General features: G+C 53.0%; 1 protein-coding gene across 1 annotated transcript in view; it reads left to right on the plus strand.

The window, feature by feature from the left end:
* Positions 1-5,892: 5,892 nt before the first annotated feature.
* The window catches only part of bgnb (biglycan b), a 53,856-nt gene continuing 34,555 nt past the window's right edge, over positions 5,893-25,193 (plus strand). Inside the window, exon 1 of the mRNA XM_068024190.1 lies at positions 5,893-7,146. The gene's annotated coding sequence lies outside the window, so the exon portion shown is untranslated. The remainder of the gene's footprint in view (positions 7,147-25,193) is intronic.

Consider the following 25,193-nt stretch of genomic DNA (forward strand, 5'->3'; position numbering starts at 1 on the left):
TACCCAGTAACGCACGGTGTGTTATTATACAATATACAGTGTTATACCCAGTAACGCACGGTGTGTTATTATATAATATATACAGTGTTATATCCAGTAACGCACGGTGTGTTATTATATAATATATACAGTGTTATACCCAGTAACGCACGGTGTGTTATTATATAATATATACAGTGTTATACCCAGTAACGCACGGTGTGTTATTATATAATATACACAGTGTTATATCCAGTAACGCACGGTGTGTTATTATATAATATACAGTGTTATACCCAGTAACGCACGGTGTTATTATATAATATACACAGTGTTATATCCAGTAACGCACGGTGTGTTATTATATAATATATACAGTGTTATACCCAGTAACGCACGGTGTGTTATTATATAATATATACAGTGTTATACCCAGTAACGCACGGTGTGTTATTATATAATATATACAGTGTTATACCCAGTAACGCACGGTGTTATTATATAATATACACAGTGTTATATCCAGTAACGCACGGTGTGTTATTATATAATATATACAGTGTTATACCCAGTAACGCACGGTGTGTTATTATATAATATATACAGTGTTATACCCAGTAACGCACGGTGTGTTATTATATAATATACAGTGTTATATCCAGTAACGCACGGTGTGTTATTATACAATATACACAGTGTTATATCCAGTAACGCACGGTGTGTTATTATATAATATATACAGTGTTATACCCAGTAACGCACGGTGTGTTATTATATAATATATACAGTGTTATACCCAGTAACGCACGGTGTGTTATTATATAATATATACAGTGTTATACCCAGTAACGCACGGTGTGTTATTATATAATATATACAGTGTTATACCCAGTAACGCACGGTGTGTTATTATATAATATATACAGTGTTATACCCAGTAACGCACGGTGTGTTATTATATAATATACAGTGTTATATCCAGTAACGCACGGTGTGTTATTATACAATATACACAGTGTTATATCCAGTAACGCACGGTGTGTTATTATATAATATATACAGTGTTATACCCAGTAACGCACGGTGTGTTATTATATAATATATACAGTGTTATACCCAGTAACGCACGGTGTGTTATTATATAATATACAGTGTTATATCCAGTAACGCACGGTGTGTTATTATACAATATACACAGTGTTATATCCAGTAACGCACGGTGTGTTATTATATAATATACAGTTTTATACCCAGTAGCGCACGGTGTGTTATTATATAATATACAGTGTTATACCCAGTAACACACGGTGTGTTATTATACAATATACACAGTGTTATATCCAGTAACGCACGGTGTGTTATTATATAATATACACAGTGTTATACCCAGTAACGCACGGTGTGTTATTATATAATATACACTGTTATACCCAGTAACGCACGGTGTGTTATTATATAATATACACTGTTATACCCAGTGATACACATGTGCTATTATATAATACTCTTTTTGAAAATAAGTGTTCGCCCATTTAAGGCAGTGATGATGAGAAATGTTTTCACTCAGAGGATCGTGAGTCTTTGGAATTCTCTTCCTCAAAAGGCAGTGGAAGTCGAGGCTTTGAATATTTTTTAGGCAGAGGTAGATAGTTTCTTAATAAGCAATGGGGTGAAAGGTTATCGGGGGTAGGTGGAAATGTGGAGTCATCAGTTCAGCTAAAAACTTATTGAATGGTTGAGCAGGCTTGAAGGGCCGAGTGGCCTATTCCTGCTCCTAATTTGTACGTTCATATGTATAATATACAGTGTTATATCCAGTAATTCTCACTGTCAGAGGGACAGTACTGAGGGAGTGCCATACTGTCAGAGGGACAGTACTGAGGGAGTGCCACACTGTCAGATGGACAGTACTGAGGGAGTGCCACACTGTCAGAGGGACAGTACTGAGGGAGTGCCTCACTGTCAGAGGGTCAGTACTGAGGGAGTGCCTCACTGTCAGAGGGTCAGTACTGAGGGAGTGCCTCACTGTCAGAGGGACAGTACTGAGGGAGTGCCTCACTGTCAGAGGGACAGTACTGAGGGAGTGCCACACTGTCAGAGGGACAGTACTGAGGGACTGCCTCACTGTCAGAGGGTCAGTACTGAGGGAGTGCCACACTGTCAGAGGGACAGTACTGAGGGAGTGCCTCACTGTCAGAGGGTCAGTACTGAGGGAGTGCCTCACTGTCAGAGGGTCAGTACTGAGGGAGTGCCGCACTGTCGGAGGGTCAGTACTGAGGGAGTGCCTCACTGTCAGAGGGTCAGTACTGAGGGAGTGCCTCACTGTCAGAGGGTCAGTACTGAGGGAGTGCCTCACTGTCAGAGGGACAGTACTGAGGGAGTGCCGCACTGTCAGATGGTCAGTACCGAGGGAGTGCCTCACTGTCAGAGGGACAGTACTGAGGGAGAGCCGCACTGTCAGAGGGACAGTACTGAGGGAGAGCCGCACTGTCAGAGGGACAGTACTGAGGGAGAGCCGCACTGTCAGAGGGTCAGTACTGAGGGAGAGCCGCACTGTCAGAGGGTCAGTACTGAGGGAGTGCCTCACTGTCGGAGGGTCAGTACTGAGGGAGAGCCGCACTGTCGGAGGGTCAGTACTGAGGGAGAGCCGCACTGTCAGAGGGTCAGTACTGAGGGAGTGCCTCACTGTCAGAGGGTCAGTACTGAGGGAGTGCCTCACTGTCAGAGGGACAGTACTGAGGGAGAGCCGCGCTGTCAGAGGGACAGTACTGAGGGAGAGCCACACTGTCAGAGGGACAGTACTGAGGGAGAGCCGCACTGTCAGAGGGACAGTACTGAGGGAGAGCCACACTGTCAGAGGGACAGTACTGAGGGAGAGCCGCACTGTCAGAGGGACAGTACTGAGGGAGAGCCGCACTGTCAGAGGGACAGTACTGAGGGAGATCCGCACTGTCAGAGGGACAGTATTGAGGGAGAGCCGCACTGTCAGAGGGACAGTACTGAGGGAGAGCCACACTGTCAGAGGTACAGTACTGAGGGAGAGCCGCACTGTCAGAGGGACAGTACTGAGGGAGAGCCGCACTGTCAGAGGGACAGTACTGAGGGAGAGCCGCACTGTCAGAGGGTCAGTACTGAGGGAGAGCCGCACTGTCAGAGGGTCAGTATCGAGGGAGTGCCTCACTGTCGGAGGGTCAGTACCGAGGGAGTGCCTCACTGTCGGAGGGTCAGTACCGAGGGAGTGCCTCACTGTCGGACGGTCAGTACTGAGGGAGTGCCGCACTGTCAGAGGGTCAGTACCGAGGGAGTGCCTCACTGTCAGAGGGTCAGTACTGAGGGAGAGCCGCACTGTCAGATGGTCAGTACCGAGGGAGTGCCTCACTGTCGGAGGGTCAGTACCGAGGGAGTGCCTCACTGTCGGAGGGTCAGTACCGAGGGAGTGCCTCACTGTCAGAGGGTCAGTACTGAGGGAGAGCCGCACTGTCAGAGGGTCAGTACCGAGGGAGTGCCGCACTGTCGGAGGGTCAGTACTGAGGGAGCGCCGCACTGTCGGAGGGTCAGTACTGAGGGAGTGCCTCACTGTCAGAAGGACAGTACTGAGGGAGTGCCGCACTGTCAGAGGGTCAGTACTGAGGGAGCGCCGCACTGTCGGAGGGTCAGTACTGAGGGAGCGCCGCACTGTCGGAGGGTCAGTACTGAGGGAGTGCCTCACTGTCAGAAGGACAGTACTGAGGGAGTGCCGCACTGTCAGAGGGTCAGTACCGAGGGAGTGCCTCACTGTCAGAGGGTCAGTACTGAGGGAGCGCCGCACTGTCAGAGGGTCAGTACCGAGGGAGACCCGCACTGTCGGAGGGTCAGTACCGAGGGATTGCCTCACTGTCGGAGGGTCAGTACCGAGGGAGTGCCTCACTGTCGGAGGGTCAGTACTGAGGGAGAGCCGCACTGTCAGAGGGACAGTACTGAGGGAGATCCGCACTGTCAGATGGTCAGTACCGAGGGAGTGCCTCACTGTCAGAGGGACAGTACTGAGGGAGAGCCGGACTGTCAGAGGGACAGTACTGAGGGAGAGCCGCACTGTCAGAGGGACAGTACTGAGGGAGAGCCGCACTGTCAGAGGGACAGTACTGAGGGAGAGCCGCACTGTCAGAGGGACAGTACTGAGGGAGAGCCGCACTGTCAGAGGGACAGTATTGAGGGAGAGCCGCACTGTCAGAGGGACAGTACTGAGGGAGAGCCGCACTGTCGGAGGGACAGTACTGAGGGAGAGCCGCACTGTCAGATGGTCAGTACCGAGGGAGTGCCTCACTGTCGGAGGGTCAGTACCGAGGGAGTGCCTCACTGTCGGAGGGTCAGTACTGAGGGAGCACCTCACTGTCGGAGGGTCAGTACCGAGGGAGTGCCGCACTGTCGGAAGGTCAGTACTGAGGGAGTGCCTCACTGTCAGAGGGTCAGTACTGAGGGAGCGCCACACTGTCAGAGGGTCAGTACCGAGGGAGTGCCGCACTGTCGGAAGGTCAGTACCGAGGGAGTGCCTCACTGTCGGAGGGTCAGTACCGAGGGAGTGCCTCACTGTCGGAGGGTCAGTACTGAGGGAGCACCTCACTGTCGGAGGGTCAGTACCGAGGGAGTGCCGCACTGTCGGAAGGTCAGTACTGAGGGAGTGCCTCACTGTCAGAGGGTCAGTACTGAGGGAGCGCCACACTGTCAGAGGGTCAGTACCGAGGGAGTGCCGCACTGTTGGAAGGTCAGTACCGAGGGAGTGCCGCACTGTCGGAAGGTCAGTACCGAGGGAGTGCCTCACTGTCAGAGGGTCAGTACCGAGGGAGTGCCGCACTGTCGGAAGGTCAGTACCGAGGGAGTGCCGCACTGTCGGAGGGTCAGTACTGAGGGAGTGCCTCACTGTCAGAGGGTCAGTACTGAGGGAGAGCCGCGCTGTTGGAGGGTCAGTCCTGGGAGAGCATCACACTGTCCTGAGGTGGCGAACGGTTCTATATTAATGCAGGATGGTGCATTCTTTACTGCACGTCCGAGTCCCAGTCCAGGGCAGACGCCCAGTGTTATATCCTGCCCAGCCCTGAACCGAGTGTCTCACCTCCACTCTGGCCTCAAGCCACCGCCCGTGTTACCAAACTTGCAGCCCTGAGCAGCGGGTGGGTGGAGGTTCCTTGATTGTCCTCAGCACCTTTTTGGCCTAGACGGGGGATGGATGAGCGGTGGGGGGGGCGGCGCAGGATGCCCCACCTTGTCGAATGTCCCCATCCAGACTGACAAGAGTCCGTGAGTTGGGATCGGTCACCTCCAGGACATCCGGAGGTAGAGACTAGCCGGGTTGCACACCACGTCGCAGGATGTACAGATGGGGGTGGCGATTCATGATGGAAGCCTTCGTACAATATCTCCTGCCTACATCCCCTCCAGGAGTTGCCACCCTTGGGTGCAAAGGCAGAGAACTATCAGCCAAGGCCAACCTTCCAGAAAGGTGGTGGCCCCCAAAGACTGGTCCTTATCCTTCCATCCGCCACCTGACTTGGGCCCTCCATCAAGGGTGACAGGTGGACCAGCAGGACAGTGGAGTTAAGGTCACAGTCTGATCCGCCATGACCTCATTGAATGGCGGAGCAGTCTCGAAGGGCCGAGTGGCCTCCTCCTGCTCTTATTTCTTACGCTATGATCCTTTTACATGGCCCACCCCCCAACCCTTCTGCCCCACCCAACATCGGTCCTGCCCTTGCCCCATACTGTAGGCATGCGTTACTCTCACCGAGCAGACCCTCCACACTCGTCCCTCCTCCCCTCCCCTCCACCCCCGTCCCCGCAAAGGGTTAACGGCTGTATGGTCACCATGGAGATTATGGCAGGAATTAGATACAAGATAAACAAGGGAAAAGAAAGAGAGAGGAGGAAAAGAAAGAGAGGAATGCGGGGAAATGGTTTTCAGCTGAACTGACAGATTGGAGTCGGAGACCAAAATTTAGAGAGAGAAAGAACAGAGAGAGAGGAAGAACAGAGAGAGGCACACACACAGAGAAATCGACAGATAGAGAGAGACAGAGATAAAAAAAAGAAACAGAGAGAGAGAGAGACAAAGAGAGAGACAGAGAGCGAGAGAGAGAGACAGAGATAAAAAAAAGGAACAGAGAGAGAGAGAGAGAGACAAAGAGAGAGACAGAGAGCGAGAGAGAGACAGACAGAGAGAGAGAGAGACTGAGATAAAAAAAGGAAACAGAAAGAGAGAGAGTGACAGAGAGAGACAGAGAGCGAGAGAGAGACAGACAGAGAGAGAGAGAGACAGAGATAAAAAAAAGAAACAGAGAGAGAAACAGAGAGAGACACACACACAGAAATCGACAGAGAGAGAGAGACAGAGATTAAAAAAAAGAGAGAGACAAAGAGAGAGACAGAGAGCGAGAGAGAGATAGGCAGAGAGAGAGAGACAGAGGTAAAAAAAGAGACAGAGAGAGAGAGATCAGATAGACAGAGAGGGACAGAGAGAGGAGAGATAGAGCGAAACAGAGAGATAGAGAGAGACAAAGAGACAGGGAGAGAGAGACGAGAGAGATCAAGAGGGGGAGAGAGAAACAGAGAGAGGGGAGAGAGCAAGACAAAGAGAGAGGGGAGGAGAGAGAGTCAGACGGAGAGAGCAAGACAGAGAGGGGGGGAAGAGAGCCAGAGAGAGAGAGAAAGGCGAGAGAGACACACACAGAGAGGGGGAGCGAGAAACAGAGAGGGGGAGTGAGAAACAGCGAGAGAGAGAGAGAGAGCTGAGATTGAACTGGCAGGAGTGCAGGTGGTGATGAGATCCACATGACTGGCTTTGCCTTGGCCCCGAGCAGTTCGGGAGAGGCAAGTGGGAACAGCCAAGAACTGAAGCTCACTCCAGCGTCTGGGAGGAAGTTGCACTGCTCACCAGCTGCCGAGTGACAAATAATATAAACACAAAGTGGAACAGAGAGAGCGTCTTACAACAAGCCAGTCTTGTGTGTGTATGTGTGTGTGTGTATGTGTGTGTGTGTATGTGTGTTCCCCACACCTCTCCCCCTGTCTATTCTACTCTCTCCTCGAAACCCGTCTGCAGCCAGAGAATTCAAAGAAGGAAAATCCTGTCTTCAAAGAAGGACAAAAACATTTGGGAAAGTTTTCTAACGGGAATTATTTTCTTGTCTCTTCAAGGTAAGACAGAATCTTTTCATTCCTTCTATTGACTGCAGTTTCCTGTTTGATTTGAGTTCCCTCTCCATGTTTTTGTCTCTCTCCCTTTTTCCTCCTCAGTCGGTCTCTCTCTACCTCCTTTCAGTGCCCCTGTGACTCCTTTAACACATCCTTTCTCCTTCACTCCTTTCCCAGTCCGTCCTCTTTGCCTCCCGGTTTCTCCTCCCCACCAATCTATCCCCCTGTTGCCCCCTGCGAGGTTTTACCATTGTATGTCTTTCCATATCCCCCCTCTCCTTTCCCTCTGTCTCACCCCTCCATCCCTCCATCTCCCTTCCTTCCACCTCACTTGCCTCACCTCTTGCCCTGTCTCTGCCCTTTATCTGGTTTTTGCTTCATCACTTTCTTTCTCTCTCTCTATCTCTCTCTTGTTCTGGCTTTCACTCTCCTCCCTAGCTTTCCTTTCTCCTATACTTTTCCTCCCTCCCTCTCATTCCATCTTTCCAGCTATCTCTCCCCTTCTCTCTTTCCCTGTCCCCTCTCCCCTTCTGTTCATCGCCCTCTCACTTTCCCGCACTCTCTGTTTCTCGTTCCTGCAACACTATCTCTCTCCTCTCTCATTTCCCCCCTCCGCTCTCGTCTCCTTCTCTCTCCCTCTCTCATTTCTCTCCTTGTCTCTCTCCCTCTCTCTCCCAATCCTCCTCCTCTCCCATTCCCTCACTCCCTCTCTCTCCACGTCTCCATCTCCCAATGGTGGTGCAGTGGTTAGCACCACAGCCTCACAGCTCCAGCGACCCGGGTTCAATTCTGGGTACTGCCTGTGTGGAGTTTGCAAGTTCTCCCTGTGTCTGCGTAGGTTTCCTCCGGGTTCTCCGGTTTCCTCCCACAGCCAAAGACTTGCAGGTTGATAGGTTAATTGGCCATCAGCAATTGCCCCTAGTATAGGTAGGTGGTAGGGAAATATAAGGACAGGTGGGGATGTGGTAGGAAGATGGAATTAGTGTAGGATTAGTATAAATGGGTGGTTGATGGTCGGCACAGACTTGGTGGGCCGAAGGGCCTGTTTCAAGTGCTGTATCTCCAAACCAAACTAAAAAAAAAATCTTTGCTGCCCTAAATGCAGAGGCAAAAAAAAGTGCAGTGAAAAGCCTTCGAAGAACTGAGAACAGAGACTAATTCAGCCTCCAGTTCACAATACTGAGATTCAGTGCATGTTATAAAATCTGACAGCACCTCCCACAGACATCTCACTGCACACAAGGAACTCAAGAGAGAGAGTGGACCAGACAACAACTACATTTAAATAGTGCCTTTAACATCATAAAATGTCTGAAGGCAAATCACAGGGGTGAAAATCTGAAACATTTGACACCAGGGCCACATATTAGGGACAGGCGACCAAAAGCTCGGTCTTAAAGGAGGAGAGAGAGAGGCAGAGAGGTTTAGGGAGTTAATTCCAGAGCTTGGGGCCCCAGGCAGCTGAAGGCACGGCCGCCAATGGTGGAGCGATGGGAATCGGGGGATGGTCAAGAGGCCGGAATTGGAGGAGGGCAGAGATCTCAGAGGGTTGTAGGGACGGGAGGAGGTTACAGAGATAGGGAGGGTCGTAGGGGCTGGAGGAGGTTACAGAGATGGGGAGGGTTGTAGGGGCTGCAGGAGGAGTTTACAGAGATAGGGAGGGTTGTAGAGGCTGGAGGACAATACAGAGAAAGGGAGGGCTGTAGGGGCTGCAGGAGGTTACAGAGATAGGGAGGGTTGTAGTGGCTGGAGGAGTTTACAAAGAGGGGGAGGGTTGTAGGGGCTGGAGGAGGTTACAGAGATAGGGAGGGTTGTAGGGGCTGGAGGAGGGTACAGAGATAGGGAGGGTTGTAGGGGCAGGATGAGGTTACAGAGATAGGGAGGGTTGAAGGGACTGGAGGAGGTTACAGAGATAGGGAGGGTTGTAGGATCTGGAGGAGGTTATGAAGATAGGGAGGGTTGTTGGAGCTGGAAGAGGTTACAGAGATCGGGAGGGTTGTAGAGAGCTGGAGGAGGTTTCACAGATAGTGACGGTTGTAGGGGTTGGAGGAGATTACAGAGATAGGGAGGGTTGTAGGGGCTGGAGGAGTTTACAGAGATAGGGAGGGTTGCAGGGGCTGGAGGAGTTTACAGAGATCGGGAGGGTTGCAGGGACTGGAGGAGGTTACAGAGAGAGGGAAGGTTGTAGGGGCTGGAGGTGGTTCCAGAAATAGGGAGGGTTGTAGGGACTGGAGGCGGTTACAGAGATCGGGAAGGCTGTCGGGGCTGCAGGAGGTTACAGAGATAGGGAGGGTTGTCGGGGCTGGAGGAGGTTACAGAGATAGGGAGGCTTGTAGGGGCTGGAGGAGGATACAGAGATAGGGAGGGTTGTAGGGGCTGGAGGAGGTTACAGAGATAGGGAGGGTTGTAGGGGCTGGAGGAGGTTACAGAGATAGGGAGGGTTGGAGGGGCTGGAGGAGGTTACAGAGATAGGGAGGGTTGTAGGGGCTGGAGGAGGTTACAGAGATAGGGAGGGTTGTAGGGGCTGGAGGAGGTTACAGAGAGAGGGAGGGTTGTAGGGGCTGGAGGCGGTTACAGAGAGAAGGAGGGTTGCAGGGGCTGGAGGAGGTTACAGAGATAGGGAGGGTTGTAAGGGCTGGAGGAGATTGCAGAGATAGGGAGGGTTGTAGGGGCTGCAGGAGGTTACAGAGATAGGGAGGGTTGTAGGGGCTGGAGGAGGTTACAGAGATAGGGAGGGTTGGAGGGGCTGGAGGAGGTTACAGAGAGAGGGAGGGTTGTAGGGGCTGGAGGAGATTGCAGAGATAGGGAGGGTTGTAGGGGCTGCAGGAGGTTCCAGAAATAGGGAGGGTTGTAGGGACTGGAGGAGGTTACAGAGATAGGGAGGGTTGTAGGGACTGGAGGAGGTTACAGAGAGAGGGAGGGTTGTAGGGGCTGGAGGAGGTTCCAGAAATAGGGAGGGTTGCAGGGACTGGAGGAGGTTCCAGAAATAGGGAGGGTTGTAGGGACTGGAGGAGGTTACAGTGATCGGGAAGGTTGTAGGGGCTGGAGGAGGTGACAGAGATAGGGAGAGTTGTAGGGGCGGGAAGAGGTTACAGATATAGGGAGGGTTGCAGGGGCTGGATGAGTTTACAGAGATAGGGAGCGTTGTAGGGGCTGGAGGAGGTTACAGAGATAGGGAAGGTTCTAGTGGCTGGAGGAGTTTACAGAGATAGGGAGGGTTGTAGGTGCTGGAGGAAGTTACAGAGATATTGAGGGTTGTAGGGACTCGAGGAGGATACAGGGATAAGGAGGGTTGTAGGGACTGGAGGTGGTTACAGAGATAGGGAGTGTTGCAGAGATTGGAGGAGGTTACAGAGATAGGGAGGGTTGTAATGGCTGGAGGAGTTTACAGAGATAGGGAGGGTTGTCGGGGCTGGCGGAGTTTACAGAGATAGGGAGCGTTGTAGGGGCTGGAGGAGTTTTCAGAGATAGGGAGGGTTGTCGGGACTGGAGGAGGTTACAGGGAGAGGGAGGGTTGTAGTGACTGGAGGTGGTTACAGAGATAGGGATGGTTGCAGAGAGCTGGAGGAGGTTACAGAGATAGGGAGGGTTGTAGGGGCTGGAGGTGGTTACAGAGATAGGGAGGGTTTTAGGGACTGGAGGAGGTTGCAGAGATAGGGAGGGTTGTAGGGTTGGGCGGAGGTTACAGAGATAGGGAGGGTTGTTGCAGCTGGAGGAGGTTACAGAGATCGGGAGGATTGTCAAGAGCTGGAGGAGGTTTCAGAGATAGGGTGGGCTGTCGGGACTGGAGGAGGTTACAGAGATATTGAGGTTTGTAGGGGCTGGAGGAGATTCCAGAAATAGGGAGGGTTGTAGGGACTGGAGGAGGTTACAGAGATCGGGAGGGTTGCAGTGGCTGGAGGAGGTTACAGAGTTGGGGAGGGCTGCAGGGGCTGGAGGAGTTTACAGAGTTAGGGAGGGTTGCAGGGGCTGTATGAGTTTACAGAGAGAGGGAGCATTGTTGGGGCTGGAGGAGGTTACAGAGATAGGGAGGGTTGCAGGGGCTGGAGGAGGTTACAGAGATAGGGAGGGCTGCAGGGGCTGGAGGAGTTCACAGAGAGAGGGAGGGTTCTAGTGGCTGGAGGAGTTTAGAGAAATAGGGAAGGTTGTAGGGGCTGGAAGAAGTTACAGAGATTGGGGAGCGTTGTAGGGGCTGGAGGAAGTAACAGAGATATTGAGGGTTGCAGGGGCTGTATTAGTTTACAGAGATAGGGAGGGTTGTAGTGGCTGGAGGAGTTTAGAGAAATAGGGAGGGTTGTAGGGGCTGGAGGAGGTTACAGAGATAGGGAGGGCTGCAGGGGCTGGAGGAGGTTACAGAGATATTGAGGTTTGTAGGGACTGGAGGAGATTCCAGAAATAGGGAGGGTTGTAGGGACTGGAGGAGGTTACAGAGATAGGGAGGGTTGTAGTGGCTGGAGGAGGTTACAGAGATAGGGAGGGTTGTAGTGGCTTGAGGAGGTTACAGAGATAGGGAGGGCTGCAGGGGCTGGAGGAGGTTACAGAGATAGGGAGGGTTGTAGGGACTGGAGGAGGTTACAGAGATAGGGAGGGTTGTAGTGGCTGGAGGAGGTTACAGAGATAGGGAGGGTTGTAGGGACTGGAGGAGGTTACAGAGATAGGGAGGGTTGTAGTGGCTGGAGGAGGTTACAGAGATAGGGAGGGTTCCAGTGGCTGGAGGAGTTTAGAGAAATAGGGAGGGTTGTAGTGGCTGGAGGAGGTTACAGAGATAGGGAGGGTTGCAGGGGCTGTATGAGTTTACAGAGAGAGGGAGGGTTCTAGTGGCTGGAGGAGTTTAGAGAAATAGGGAGGGTTGTAGGGGCTGGAGGAAGTTACAGAGATATTGAGGGTTGTAGGGACTGGAGGAGGTTACAGAGATCGGGAAGGTTGTAGTGGCTGGAGGAGGTTACAGAGATAGGGAGGGTTGAAGGGGCTGGAGGAGTTTACAGAGATAGGGAGGGTTGTAGTGGCTGGAGGAGTTTACAGAGATCAGGATGGTTACAGAGGCTGGAGTAGTTAACAGAGATAGGGAGGGTTGTAGGGGCGGAAGGAGCTTAAAGTGATAGGGAGGGTTGCAGGGACTGGAGGAGGTTTCAGAGTTCGGGTGCGTTGTCGAGAGCTGGAGGAGGTTTCAGAGATAGGGAGGGTTGTAGGGGCTGGAGGAGGTTCCAGAAATAGGGAGGGTTGTAGTGTCTGGAGGGGTTTACAGAGATCGTGAAGGTTGTAGGGGCTGGAGGAGGTTACAGAGATAGGGAGGGTTGTAGGGGCTGGAGGAGCTTACAGTGATGGGGAGGGTTGCAGGGGCTGGAGGAGGTTCCAGAAATAGGGAGGGTTGTAGTGTCTGGAGGGGTTTACAGAGATCGTGAAGGTTGTAGGGGCTGGAGGAGGTTACAGAGATAGGGAGGGTTGCAGGGGCTGGAGGAGGTTACAGAAATAGGGAGGGTTGGTGGGGCTGGAGGAACTTACAGTGATGGGGAGTGTTGTAGGGACTGGAGGAGGTTACAGAGATAGGGAGGGTTGTAGGGACTGGAGGAGATTAGAGAGATCGAGAGGGTTGTCGGGGCTGTAGGAGGTTATAGGGATAGGGAGGGTTTTCGGGACTGGAGGAAGTTACAGAGATAGGGAGGGTTGTAGGGGCTGGAGGAGGTTACAGAGATCGGGTGTTTTGTAGGGACTGGAGGAGGTTTCAGAGATAGTGAGGGTTCTGGCGGCTGGAGGTGGTTCCACAAAAAGGGAGGGTTGTAGGGACTGGAGATGGTTACAGAGAAAGGGAGGGTTGCAGACAGCTGGAGGAGGTTACAGAGTTAGGGAGGGTTGGAGGGGCTGGATGTGTTTACAGAGATAGGGAGGGTTGTAGGGGCTGGAGGAGGTTACAGAGTTAGGGAGGGTTGTAGGGGCTGGATGTGTTTACAGAGTTAGGGAGGGTTGGAGGGGCTGGATGTGTTTACAGAGATAGGGAGGGTTGTAGGGGCTAGAGGAGTTTACAGAGATAGGGAGGGTTGAAGGGGCTGGAGGAGTTTACAGAGATAGGGAGGGTTGTAGGGACTGGAGGAGGTTGCAGGGAGAGGGAGAGTTGTCGTGGCTGGAGGAGTTTACAGAGATAGGGAGGGTTGTAGGGGCTGGAGGAGATTACAGAGATAGGGTGGGTTATAGGGACTGGAGGTGGTTGCAGAGATCGTGAAGGTTGTTGGGGATGGAGGAGGTTACAGAGATAGGGAAGGTTGCAGGGGCTGGAGGAGTTTACAGAGATAGGGAGGGTTGCAGGGGCTGGAGGAGTTTACAGAGATAGGGTGGGTTGTAGGGGCTGGAGGAGGTTACAGAGATAGGGAAGGTTGTTGGGGATGGAGGAGGTTACAGAGATAGGGAGGGTTGCAGGGGCTGGAGGAGTTTACAGAGATAGGGATGGTTGTCGGGGCTGGAGGAGTTTACAGAAATAGGGAGAGTTGTAGGGGCTGGAGGAGCTTACAGTGATAGGGAGGGTTGTAGGGACTGGAGGAGGTTACAGTGATAGGGAGAGTTGTCGGCACTGGAGGAGGTTACAGAGACAGGGAGGGTTGTCGGTGCTGGAGGAGGTTACAGAGATCGGGTGTTTTGTAGGGACTGGAGGAGGTTTCAGAGATAGTGAGGGTTGTAGGGGCTGGAGGTGGTACACAAAAAGGGAGGGTTGTAGGGACTGGAGGTGGTTACAGAGAAAGGGAGGGTTGCAGACAGCTGGAGGAGGTTACAGAGATAGGGAGAGTTGTTGGGGCTAGAGGTCTTTTCAGAGATAGGGAGGTTTGTAGGGGCTGGAGGACGTTACAGAGATAGCGAGTGTTGTAGGGACTGGAGGAGGTTACAGAGAATGGGAGGATTGTCGGGTCTGGAGGAGGTTCCAGAGATAGGGAGGGTTGTAGGGGCTGGAGGAGGTTACAGAGATAGGGAGGGTTGTAGGGGCTGGAGGAGCTTACAGTGATAGGGAGGGTTGTAGGGGCTGGTGAAGGTTCCAGAGATAGGGAGGGTTGTCGGGGCTGGAGGAGGTTACAGAGATAGGGAGGGTTGTCGGGGCTGGAGGAGGTTACAGAGATAGCGAGTGTTGTAGGGACTGGAGGAGGTTACAGAGAATGGGAGGATTGTCGGGTCTGGAGGAGGTTCCAGAGATAGGGAGGGTTGTAGGGGCTGGAGGAGGTTACAGAGATAGGGAGGGTTGTAGGGGCTGGAGGAGCTTACAGTGATAGGGAGGGTTGTAGGGACTGGAGGAGGTTACAGAGATAGTGAGTGTTGTCGGCACTGGAGGAGGTTACAGAGATAGGGAGGGTTGTAGGGGCTGGAGGTGGAAACACAAAAAGGGAGGGTTGTAGGGACTGGAGGTGGTTACAGAGAAAGGGAGGGTTGCAGACAGCTGGAGGAGGTTACAGAGATAGGAAGGGTTGTAGGGGCTGGAGGAGGTTATAGAGATAGGAAGGGTTGTAGGAGCTGGAGAAGTTTCCAGAAATAGGGAGGGTTGTAGTGTCTGGAGGGGTTTACAGAGATCGTGAAGGTTGTAGGGGCTGGAGGAGGTTACAGAGATAGGGAGAGTTGCAGGGGCTGGAGGAGGTTACATAAATAGGGAGGGTTGTAGGGGCTGGAGGTGGTTACAGAGATAGGGAGGGTTGCAGGGGCTGGAGGAGGTTACAGAGATAGGGAGGGTTGTAGGGACTGGAGGAGGTTACAGAGATAGAGAGGGTTGTCGGGGCTGCAGGAGGTTACAGAGATAGGGAGGGTTGTAGGGGCTGGAGGAGGTTACAGAGATAGGGAGGGTTGTCGGGACTGGAGGAAGTTACAGAGATAGGGAGGGTTGTAGGGGCTGGAGGAGGTTACAGAGATAGGGAGGGTTGTCGGGACTGGAGGAAGTTACAGAGATAGGGAGGGTTGTAGGGGCTGGAGGAGGTTATAGAGATACGGAGGGTTGTAGGGGCTGGAGGAGGTTACAGAGATCGGGTGTTTTGTAGGGACTGGAGGAGGTTTCAGAGATAGTGAGGGTTCTGGCGGCTGGAGGTGGTTCCACAAAAAGGGAGGGTTGTAGGGGCTGGAGGAGGTTACAGAGTTAGGGAGGGTTGGAGGGGCTGGATGTGTTTACAGAGATAGGGAGGGTTGTAGGGGCTGGAGGAGTTTACAGAGATAGGGAGGTTTGTCGGGGCTGCAGGATTTTACAGAGATAGGGAGGGTTGTCGGGGCTCGTGGAGTTTACAGAGATGGGGAGGGTTCTAGGGGCTGGAGGAGTTTACAGAGATAGGGAGGGTTGTACGGGCTGGAGGAGTTTACAGAGATAGGGAGGGCTGAAGGGGCTGGAGGTGTTTACAGAGATAGGGAGGGTTGTAGGGACTGGAGGAGGTTGCAGGGAGAGGGAGAGTTGTCGTGGCTGGAGGAATTTACAGAGATAGGGAGGGTTGTAGGGGCTGGAGGAGATTACAGAGATAGGGAGGGTTGTAGGGGCTGGAGTTGTTTACAGAGATAGGGAGGGTTGTATGGGCTGGAGTTGTTTACAGAGATCGTGAAGGTTGTTGGGGCTGGAGGAGGTTACAGAGATAGGGAGGGTTGCAGGGGCTGGAGGAGTTTACAGAGATCGGGAGGGTTGCAGGGGCTGGAGAAGTTTACAGAGATAGGGATGGTTATGGAGGCTGGAGTAGTTTACAGAGACAGGGATGGTTGTCGGGGCTGGAGGAGTTTACAGAAATAGGGAGGGTTCTAGGGACTGGAGGAGGTTACAGAGATAGGGAGGGTTGTAGGGGCTGGAGGAGCTTACAGTGATAGGGAGGGTTCTAGGGACTGGAGGAGGTTACAGAGATAGGGAGGGTTGTAGGGACTGGAGGAGGTCACAGAGATAGGGAGGGTTGTCGGGGCTGTAGGAGGTTATAGGGATAGGGTGGGTTGTCGGGGCTGGAGGAGGTTACAGAGATAGGGAGGGTTGTCGGCACTGGAGGAGGTTACAGAGATAGGGAGGGTTGTAGGGTCTGAAGGAGGTTACAGAGATAGGGAGGGTTGTAGGGGCTGGAGGAGGTTGCAGGGAGAGGGAGAGCTGTCGTAGCTGGAGGAGTTTACAGAGATAGGGAGGGTTGTAGGGGCTGGAGGAGATTACAGAGATAGGGAGGGTTGTAGGGGCTGGAGGTGTTTACAGAGATTGGGAGGGTTGTAGGGACTGGAGGAGGTCACAGAGATAGGGAGGGTTGTCGGGGCTGTAGGAGGTTATAGGGATAGGGTGGGTTGTCGGGGCTGGAGGAGGTTACAGTGATAGTGAGGGTTGTAGGGGCTGGAGGAGGTTTCAGAGATATGAGGGTTGCAGGGGCTGGAGGTGGTAACACAAAAAGGGAGGGTTGTAGGGACTGGAGGTGGTTACAGAGAAAGGGAGGGTTGCAGACAGCTGGAGGAGGTTACAGAGATAGCGAGTGTTGTCAGGACTGGAGGAGGTTACAGAGATAGGGAGGGTTGTAGGGACTGGAGGAGGTTTCAGAGATAGTGAGGGTTGTAGGGGCTGGAGGAGGTTACATAGATAGCGAGTGTTGTAGGGACTGGATTAGGTTAAGAGATAGGGAGGGTTGTAGTGGCTGGAGGAGGTTACAGAGATAGGGAGGGTTGTAGGGGCTGGAGGTGTTTACAGAGATAGGGAGGGTTGTAGTGGCTGGAGGAGATTACAGAGATAGGGAGGGTTGTAGGGGCTGGAGGTGTTTACAGAGATAGGGAGGGTTGTAGGGGCTGGAGGTGTTTACAGAGATGGGGAGGGTTGTAGGGACTGGAGGAGATTACAGAGATAGGGAGGGTTGTAGGGGCTGGAGGTGTTTACAGAGATAGGGAGGGTTGTAGGGGCTGGAGGTGTTTACAGAGATAGGGAGGGTTGCAGGGGCGGGAGCAGGTTACAGAGATCGGGTGGGTTTTAACGGGCTGGAGGAGGTTACAGAGATAGGGAGGGTTGAAGGGACTGGAGATGGTTACAGAGATAGGGAGGGTTGCAGAGAGCTGGAGGAGGTTACAGAGATATCGAGGTTTGTAGAGGCTGGAGTAGGTTACAGACATAGGGAAGTTGTCGGGGCTTAAGGAGTTTAGAGAGATAGGGAGGGTTCTAGGGGCTGGAGGAGTTTACAGAGATAGGGAGGGTTGTTGTAGCTGGAGGAGGTTACAGAGATCGGGTGCGTTGTCGAGAGCTGGAGGAGCTTTCAGAGATAGGGAGGGTTGTAGGGACTGGAGGAGGTTACAAAAAAAGGGCGGGTTGTTGGGGCTGGTGGAGGTTACAGAGATCGGGAGGGTTATCGGGGCTGGAGGAGGTTACATAGATAGCGAGTGTTGTAGGGGCTGGAGGAGGTTACAGAGATAGGGAGGGTGGTAGTGACTGGAGGAGTTTTCAGAGATAGGGAGGGTTGTAGGGGTTGGAGGAGGTTCCAGCAATAGGGACTGTTGTAGTGTCTGGAGGAGTTTCCAGAGATCGGGAGGGTTGTAGGAGCTGGAGGAGTTTACAGAGATAGGGAGGGTCATAGGGGCTGGAGGAGTTTACAGAGATAGGGAGGGTTTTCGGGGCTGGAGGAGTTTACAGAAATAGGGAGGGTTGTAGGGGCTGGAGGGTCTTACTGTGATCGGGAGGGTTGTAGGGACTGGAGGAGGTTACAGAGAGAGGGAGGGTTGTAGGGACTGGAGGAGGTTACAGAGATAGCGAGTGTTGTCAGGACTGGAGGAGGTTACAGAGATAGGGAGGGTTGTAGGGACTGGAGGAGGTTTCAGAGATAGTGAGGGTTGTAGGGGCTGGAGGAGGTTACAGAGATAGCGAGTGTTGTGGGGACTGGAGGAGGTTACAGAGATAGGGAAGGTTGTAGGGTCTGAAGGAGGTTGCAGTGATAGGGAGGGTTGTAGTGACTGGAGGTGATGACAGAGAAAGGGAGGGTTGCAGAGAGCTGGAGGAGGTTACAGAGATAGGGAGGGTTGTTTGGGCAAGAGGAGTTTTCAGAGATAGGGAGGTTTGTAGGGTCTGGAGGACTTTACAGAGATAGGGAGGGTTGTAGGGGCTGGAGGACGTTGCAGAGATAGGGAGGTTTGTAGGGTCTGAAGGAGGTTACAGTGAAAGGGAGGGTTGTAGAGGCTGGAGGAGGTTACAGAGATCGGGTGTTTTGTAGGGACTTGAGGAGGTTTCAGAGATAGTGAGGGTTGTATGGGCTGGAGGACGTAACAGAGATAGGGAGAGTTGCAGGAGCTGGTGGAGGTTACAGAGAATGGGAGGTTTGTCGGGTCTGGAGGAGATTCCAGAGATAGGGAGGGTTGTTGGAGCTGGAGGAGTTTACATAGATAGCGAGTGTTGTAGGGACTGGATTAGGTTAAGAGATAGGGAGGGTTGTAGGGGTTGGAGGAGGTTACAGCAATAGGGAGGGTTGTAGTGGCTGGAGGAGCTTACAGAGATAGGGAGGATTGTAGGGGCTGGAGGAGGTTACAGAGATAGGGAGGATTGTCGGGGCTGTTGAAGGTTACAGGGATAGGGAGGGTTGTAGGGGCTGGAGGAGGTTACAGAGATAGGGAGGGTTGTTGGAGCTGGAGGAGGTTACAGAGATCTGATGGGTTGTAGAGAGCTGGAGGAGATTTCAGAGATAGTGAGGGTTGTAGGGGCTGGAGGAGGTTCCAGAAATAGGGAGGGTTGTAGAGTGTGGAGGAGGTTACAGAGATCGGGAGGGTTGTACGGGCTGGAGGGGTTTACAGAGATAGGGAGGGTTGTAGGGGCTGGAGGAGTTTACAGAGATAGGGAATGTTGTTGTGGCTGGAGGAAGTTACAGAGATTGGGAGGGTTGTTGGGGCTGGAGGAGGTTACAGAGATTGGGAGGGTTGTTGGGGCTGGAGGAGGTTACAGGGATAGGGAGTGTTGTAGGGACTGGAGGTGGTTACAGAGATCGGGAGGGTTGCAGAGATTGGTGGAGGTTACAGAGATAGGGAGGGTTGTCGGGGCTGGAGGAGGTTACAGAGATAGGGAGGCTTGTAGGGACTGGAGGAGTTTTCAGAGGTGGGGCGGTTTGTAGGGGCTGGAGGAGGTTACAGAGATAGGGAGGGTTGCAGGGACTGGAGGAGGTTGCAGGGACAGGGAGGTTTGTAAGGACTGGTGGTGGTTACAGATATAGGCAGGTTTGTAGGGGCTGGAGGAGGTTACAGATATCGAGAGTGTTGTAGGGACTGGAGGAGGTTACAGAGATAGGGAGGGTTGTTGGAGCTTGAGGAGGTTACAGAGATCGAGTGTGTTGTAGCGACTGGAGGAGGTTTCAGAGATAGTGAGGGTTGCAGGGGCTGGAGGAGGTTCCAGAAATAGGGAGGGTTGTAGGGGCTGGAGGAGTTTACAGAGATAGGGAAGGTTGTTGGGGCTGGAGGAAGTTACAGAGATTGGGAGGGTTGTAGGGACTGGAGGAGGTTACAGGGAAAGGGAGTGTTGTAGGGACTGGAGGTTGTTACAGAGATAGGGAGGGTTGCAGGAATTGGAGGAGGTTACAGAGATAGGGAGGTTTGTAGCGACGTGAGGAGGTTACAGAGATAGGGAGGGTTACAGGGGCTGGAGGAGGTTACAGAGATAGGGAGGGTTGTAGGGGTTTGAGGATGTTCCAGAGATAGGGAGGGTTTTAGGGGCTGGAGGAGGTTACAGAGATAGGGAGGGTTGTCGGGGCTGTAGGAGGTTACAGAGATTGCGTGTGTTGTATGGACTGGAGGAGGTTCCGGAGATAGGGAGGTTTGTTGGAGCTTGAGGAGGTTACAGAGATCGGGTGGGTTGTAGCGACTTGAGTAGGTTTCAGAGATAGGGAGGGTTTTCTAGACTGGAGGAGGTTACAGAGATAGGGCGGGTTGTCGGGACTGTAGGAGGTTACAGAGATAGGGAGGGTTGTAGGGGCTGGAGGAGGTTACAGAGATGGGGAGTGTTGTAGGGGATGCAGGAGATTACAGAGATAGGGATGGTTGTCGGGACTGGAGGAGATTACAGAGATAGGGGGTGTTGTCGGGGCTGGAGGAGGTTACAGAGATAGGGAGTGTTGTCGGGGCTGGAGGAGGTTACAGAGATAGGGAGTACTGTAGGGGCTGGAGAAGTTTACAGAGATAGGGATGGTTGTCGGGACTGGAGGAGGTTACAGAGATAGGGAGGGTTGTAGGGGCTGGAGGACGTTACAGATATAGGGAGGGTTTTCGGGACTGGAGTACGTTACAGAGGTAGGGATGGTTGTCGGGTCTGGAGGAGATTCCAGAGATAGGGAGGGTTGTTGGAGCTGGAGGAGTTTACATAGATAGCGAGTGTTGTAGGGATTGGATTAGGTTAAGAGATAGGGAGGGTTGTAGGGATTGGAGGAGGTTACAGAGATAGGGAGGGTTGTCGGGACTGGAGGTAGTTCCAGAGATAGGGAGGGTTGTAGGGGCTGGAGGAGCTTACAGAGATAGGGAGGATTGTAGTGGCTGGAGGAGGTTACAGAGATAGGGAGGATTGTCGGGGCTGTTGAAGGTTACAGGGATAGGGAGGGTTGTAGGGGCTGGAGGAGGTTACAGAGATAGCCTGTGTTGTCAGGACTGGAGGAGGTTCCAGAGATAGGGAGGGTTGTTGGAGCTGGAGGAGGTTACAGAGATCTGATGGGTTGTAGAGAGCTGGAGGAGGTTTCAGAGATAGTGAGGGTTGTAGGGGCTGGAGGAGGTTCCAGAAATAGGGAGGGTTGTTGAGTGTGGAGGAGGTTACAGAGATCGAGAGGGTTGTACGGGCTGGAGGGGTTTACAGAGATAGGGAGGGTTGTAGGGGCTGGAGGAGTTTACAGAGATAGGGAATGTTGTTGTGGCTGGAGGAAGTTACAGAGATTGGGAGGGTTGTTGGGGCTGGAGGAGGTTACAGGGATAGGGAGTGTTGTAGGGACTGGAGGTGGTTACAGAGATAGGGAGGGTTGCAGAGATTGGTGGAGGTTACAGAGATAGGGAGGGTTGTCGGGGCTGGAGGAGTTTACAGAGATAGGGCGGTTTGTAGGGGCTGGAGGAGGTTACAGAGATAGGGAGGCTTGTAGGGACTGGAGGAGTTTTCAGAGGTGGGGCGGTTTGTAGGGGCTTGAGGAGGTTACAGAGATAGGGAGGGTTGCAGGGACTGGAGGAGGTTGCAGGGACAGGGAGGTGTGTAAGGACTGGTGGTGGTTACAGAGATAGGCAGGTTTGTCGGGGCTGGAGGAGGTTACAGATATAGGGAGTGTTGTAGGGACTGGAGGAGGTTACAGAGATAGGGAGGGTTGTTGGAGCTTGAGGAGGTTACAGAGATCGAGTGTGTTGCAGCGACTGGAGGAGGTTTCAGAGATAGTGAGGGTTGCAGGGGCTGGAGGAGGTTCCAGAAATAGGGAGGGTTGTCGGGGCTGGAGGAGTTTACAGAGATAGGGAAGGTTGTTGGGGCTGGAGGAAGTTACAGAGATTGGGAGGGTTGTAGGGACTGGAGGAGGTTACAGGGAAAGGGAGTGTTGTAGGGACTGGAGGTTGTTACAGAGATAGGGAGGGTTGCAGGGATTGGAGGAGGTTACAGAGATAGGGAGGTTTGTAGCGACGTGAGGAGGTTACAGAGATAGGGAGGGTTACAGGGGCTGGAGGAGGTTACAGAGATAGGGAGGGTTGTAGGGGTTTGAGGATGTTCCAGAGATAGGGAGGGTTTTAGGGGCTGGAGGAGGTTACAGAGATTGCGTGTGTTGTCGGGACTGGAGGAGGTTCCAGAGAAAGGGAGGTTTGTTGGAGCTTGAGGAGGTTACAGAGATCGGGTGGGTTGTAGCGACTTGAGTAGGTTTCAGAGATAGGGAGGGTTTTCTAGACTGGAGGAGGTTACAGAGATAGGGCGGGTTGTCGGGACTGTAGGAGGTTACAGAGATAGGGGGTGTTGTCGGGGCTGGAGAAGTTTACAGAGGTAGGGTGTGTTGTAGGGGATGCAGGAGATTACAGAGATAGGGATGGTTGTCGGGACTGGAGAGGTTTACAGAGGTAGGGAGTGTTGTTGGGACTGGAGGAGTTTACAGAGATAGGGATGGTTGTCGGGACGGGAGGAGGTTACAGAGATAGGGAGGGTTGTAGGGGCTGGAGGACGTTACAGATATAGGGAGGGTTTTCGGGACTGGAGTACGTTACAGAGGTGGGGATGGTTGTCGGGACTGGAGGAGGTTCCAGAGTTAGGGAGGGTTGTTGGAGCTTGAGGAGGTTACAGAGATCGGGTGGGTTGTAGCGACTTGAGGAGGTTTCAGAGATAGGGAGGGTTTTCTAGACTGGAGGAGGTTACAGAGATAGGGCGGGTTGTCGGGACTGTCGGAGGTTACAGAGATAGGGGGTGTTGTCGGGGCTGGAGAAGTTTACAGAGGTAGGGTGTGTTGTCAGGACTGAAGGAGGTTACAGAGGTAGGGAGTGTTGTCGTGACTGAAGGAGGTTACAGAGATAGGGAGGGTTGTCGGGGCTGGAGGAGGTTACAGAGATAGGGAGTACTGTAGGGGCTGGAGGAGGTTACAGAGATAGGGAGTGTTGTTGGGACTGGAGGAGTTTACAGAGATAGGGATGGTTGTCGGGACGGGAGGAGGTTACAGAGATAGGGAGGGTTGTAGGGGCTGGAGGATGTTACAGATATAGGGAGGGTTTTCGGGACTGGAGTCCGTTACAGAGGTAGGGATGGTTGTCGGGACGGGAGGAGGTTACAGAGTTAGGGAGGGTTGTAGGGGCTGGAGGAGGTTACAGAGATAGGGAGGGTTGTAGCGACTTGAGGAGGTTTCAGAGATAGGGAGGGTTTTCGGGACTGGAGGAGGTTACAGAGATAGGGAGTGTTGTCTGGGCTGTGGGAGGTTACAGAGATAGGGAGGGTTGTTGGAGCTTGAGGAGGTCACAGAAATCGAGTGGGTTGTAGCGACTGGAGGAGGTTTCATAGATAGTGAGGGTTGCAGGGGCTGGAGGAGGTTCCAGAAATAGGGAGGGTTGTCGGGACTGGAGGAGGTTACAGAGATAGGGAGGGATGTCGGGACTGGAGGAGGTTACAGAGATAGTGAGGGTTGTCGGGACTGGAGGCGTTTACAGAGATAGGGAGGGTTGTCGGGACTGGAGGAGGTTGCAGAGATAGGGATGGTTGTCGGGACTGGAGGAGGTTACAGAGATAGGGATGGTTGTTGGGACTGGAGGAGGTTACAGAATAGGGAGGGTTGTAGGGGCTCTAGGAGGTTCCAGAAATAGGGAGGATTGTAGTGTCTGGAGGAAGTTAGAGATCGGGAAGTTTGTAGGGGCTGGAGGAGGTTGCAGAGATAGGGAGGGTTGTAGGGGCTGCAGGAGTTTACAGAGATAGGGAGGGTTATAGGGACTGGAGGAGGTTACAGAGATAGGGAGGGTTTTCGGGACTGGAGGAGGTTACAGAGATAGGGAGTGTTGCAGGGGCTGGAGGAGGTTACCGGGATAGGGAGTGTTGGAGGGACTGGAGGTTGTTACTGAGATAGGGAGGGTTGCAGAGATTGGAGGAGCTTACAGAGATAGAGAGGGTTGTAGGGGCTGGAGGAGTTGACAGAGATAGGGAGGGTCGTAGGGGCTGGACTACTATACAGACATAGGGAGGGTTGTAGGGGCTGGAGGAGTTTACAGAGATAGGGAGGGTTGCAGGGACTGGAGGAGGTTGCAGGGACAGGGAGGGTTTTAAGGACTGGTGGTGGTTACAGAGATAGGGAGGGTTGTAGGGTCTGGAGGATGTTACAGAGATAGGGAGGGTTGTCGGGGCTGGAGGAGGTTCCAGAGATAGAGAGGGTTGTTGGACCTTGAAGAGGTTACAGAGATCGGGTGGGTTGTAGCGACTTGAGGAGGTTTCAGAGATAGGGAGGGTTTTCGGGACTGGAGGAGGTTACAGAGATAGGGAGGGTTGCAGGGGCTGCAGGAGGTTACAGAGATAGGGAGGGTTGTCGGGGCTGGAGGAGATTACAGAGATAGGGATGGTTGTCGGGACTGGAGGAGGTTACAGAGATAGGGAGTGTTGTCGGGGCTGGAGAAGGTTACAGAGGTAGGGAGTGTTGTCGGGAGTGAAGGAGGTTACAGAGATAGGGAGTGTTGTCCGGGCTGGAGGAGGTTACAGAGATAGGGAGTGTTGTAGCGGCTGGAGGAGGTTACAGAGATAGGGAGTGTTGTCGTTACTGGAGGAGGTTACAGAGATAGGGAGGGTTGTCGGTACTGGAGGAGGTTACAGAGATAGGGAGGGTTGTCGGGGCTGGAGGAGGTTACAGAGATAGCGAGTGTTGTAGGGGCTGGAGCAGGTTACAGAGATAGGGAGTGTTGTAGGGGCTGGAGGAGGTTACAGAGATAGGGAGTGTTGTAGGGGCTGGAGGAGGTTACAGAGATAGGGAGTGTTGTCGTTACTGGAGGAGGTTACAGAGATAGGGAGGGTTGTCGGTACTGGAGGAAGTTACAGAGATAGGGAGGGTTGTCGGTACTGGAGGAGGTTACAGAGATAGGGAGGGTTGTCGGTACTGGAGGAGGTTACAGAGATAGGGAGGGTTGTCGGGACTGGAGGAGGTTACAGAGATAGGGAGGGTTGTCGGGGCTGGAGGAGGTTACAGAGATAGGGAGTGTTGTAGGGGCTGGAGGAGGTTACAGAGATAGGGAGTGTTGTCGTTACTGGAGGAGGTTACAGAGATAGGGAGGGTTGTCGGTACTGGAGGAGGTTACAGAGATAGGGAGGGTTGTCGGTACTGGAGGAGGTTACAGAGATAGGGAGGGTTGTCGGTACTGGAGGAGGTTACAGAGATAGGGAGGGTTGTCGGTACTGGAGGAGGTTACAGAGATAGGGAGTGTTGCAGGGGCTGGAGGAGGTTACCGGGATAGGGAGTGTTGGAGGGACTGGAGGTTGTTACTGAGATAGGGAGGGTTGCAGAGATTGGAGGAGCTTACAGAGATAGAGAGGGTTGTAGGGGCTGGAGGAGTTGACAGAGATAGGGAGGGTTGTAGGGGCTGGAGGACTATACAGACATAGGGAGGGTTGTAGGGGCTGGAGGAGTTTACAGAGATAGGGAGGGTTGCAGGGACTGGAGGAGGTTACAGAG

This window comes from Heterodontus francisci, chromosome 49 (assembly GCF_036365525.1).
Source record: "Heterodontus francisci isolate sHetFra1 chromosome 49, sHetFra1.hap1, whole genome shotgun sequence".
Lineage (NCBI taxonomy): Eukaryota > Metazoa > Chordata > Chondrichthyes > Heterodontiformes > Heterodontidae > Heterodontus > Heterodontus francisci.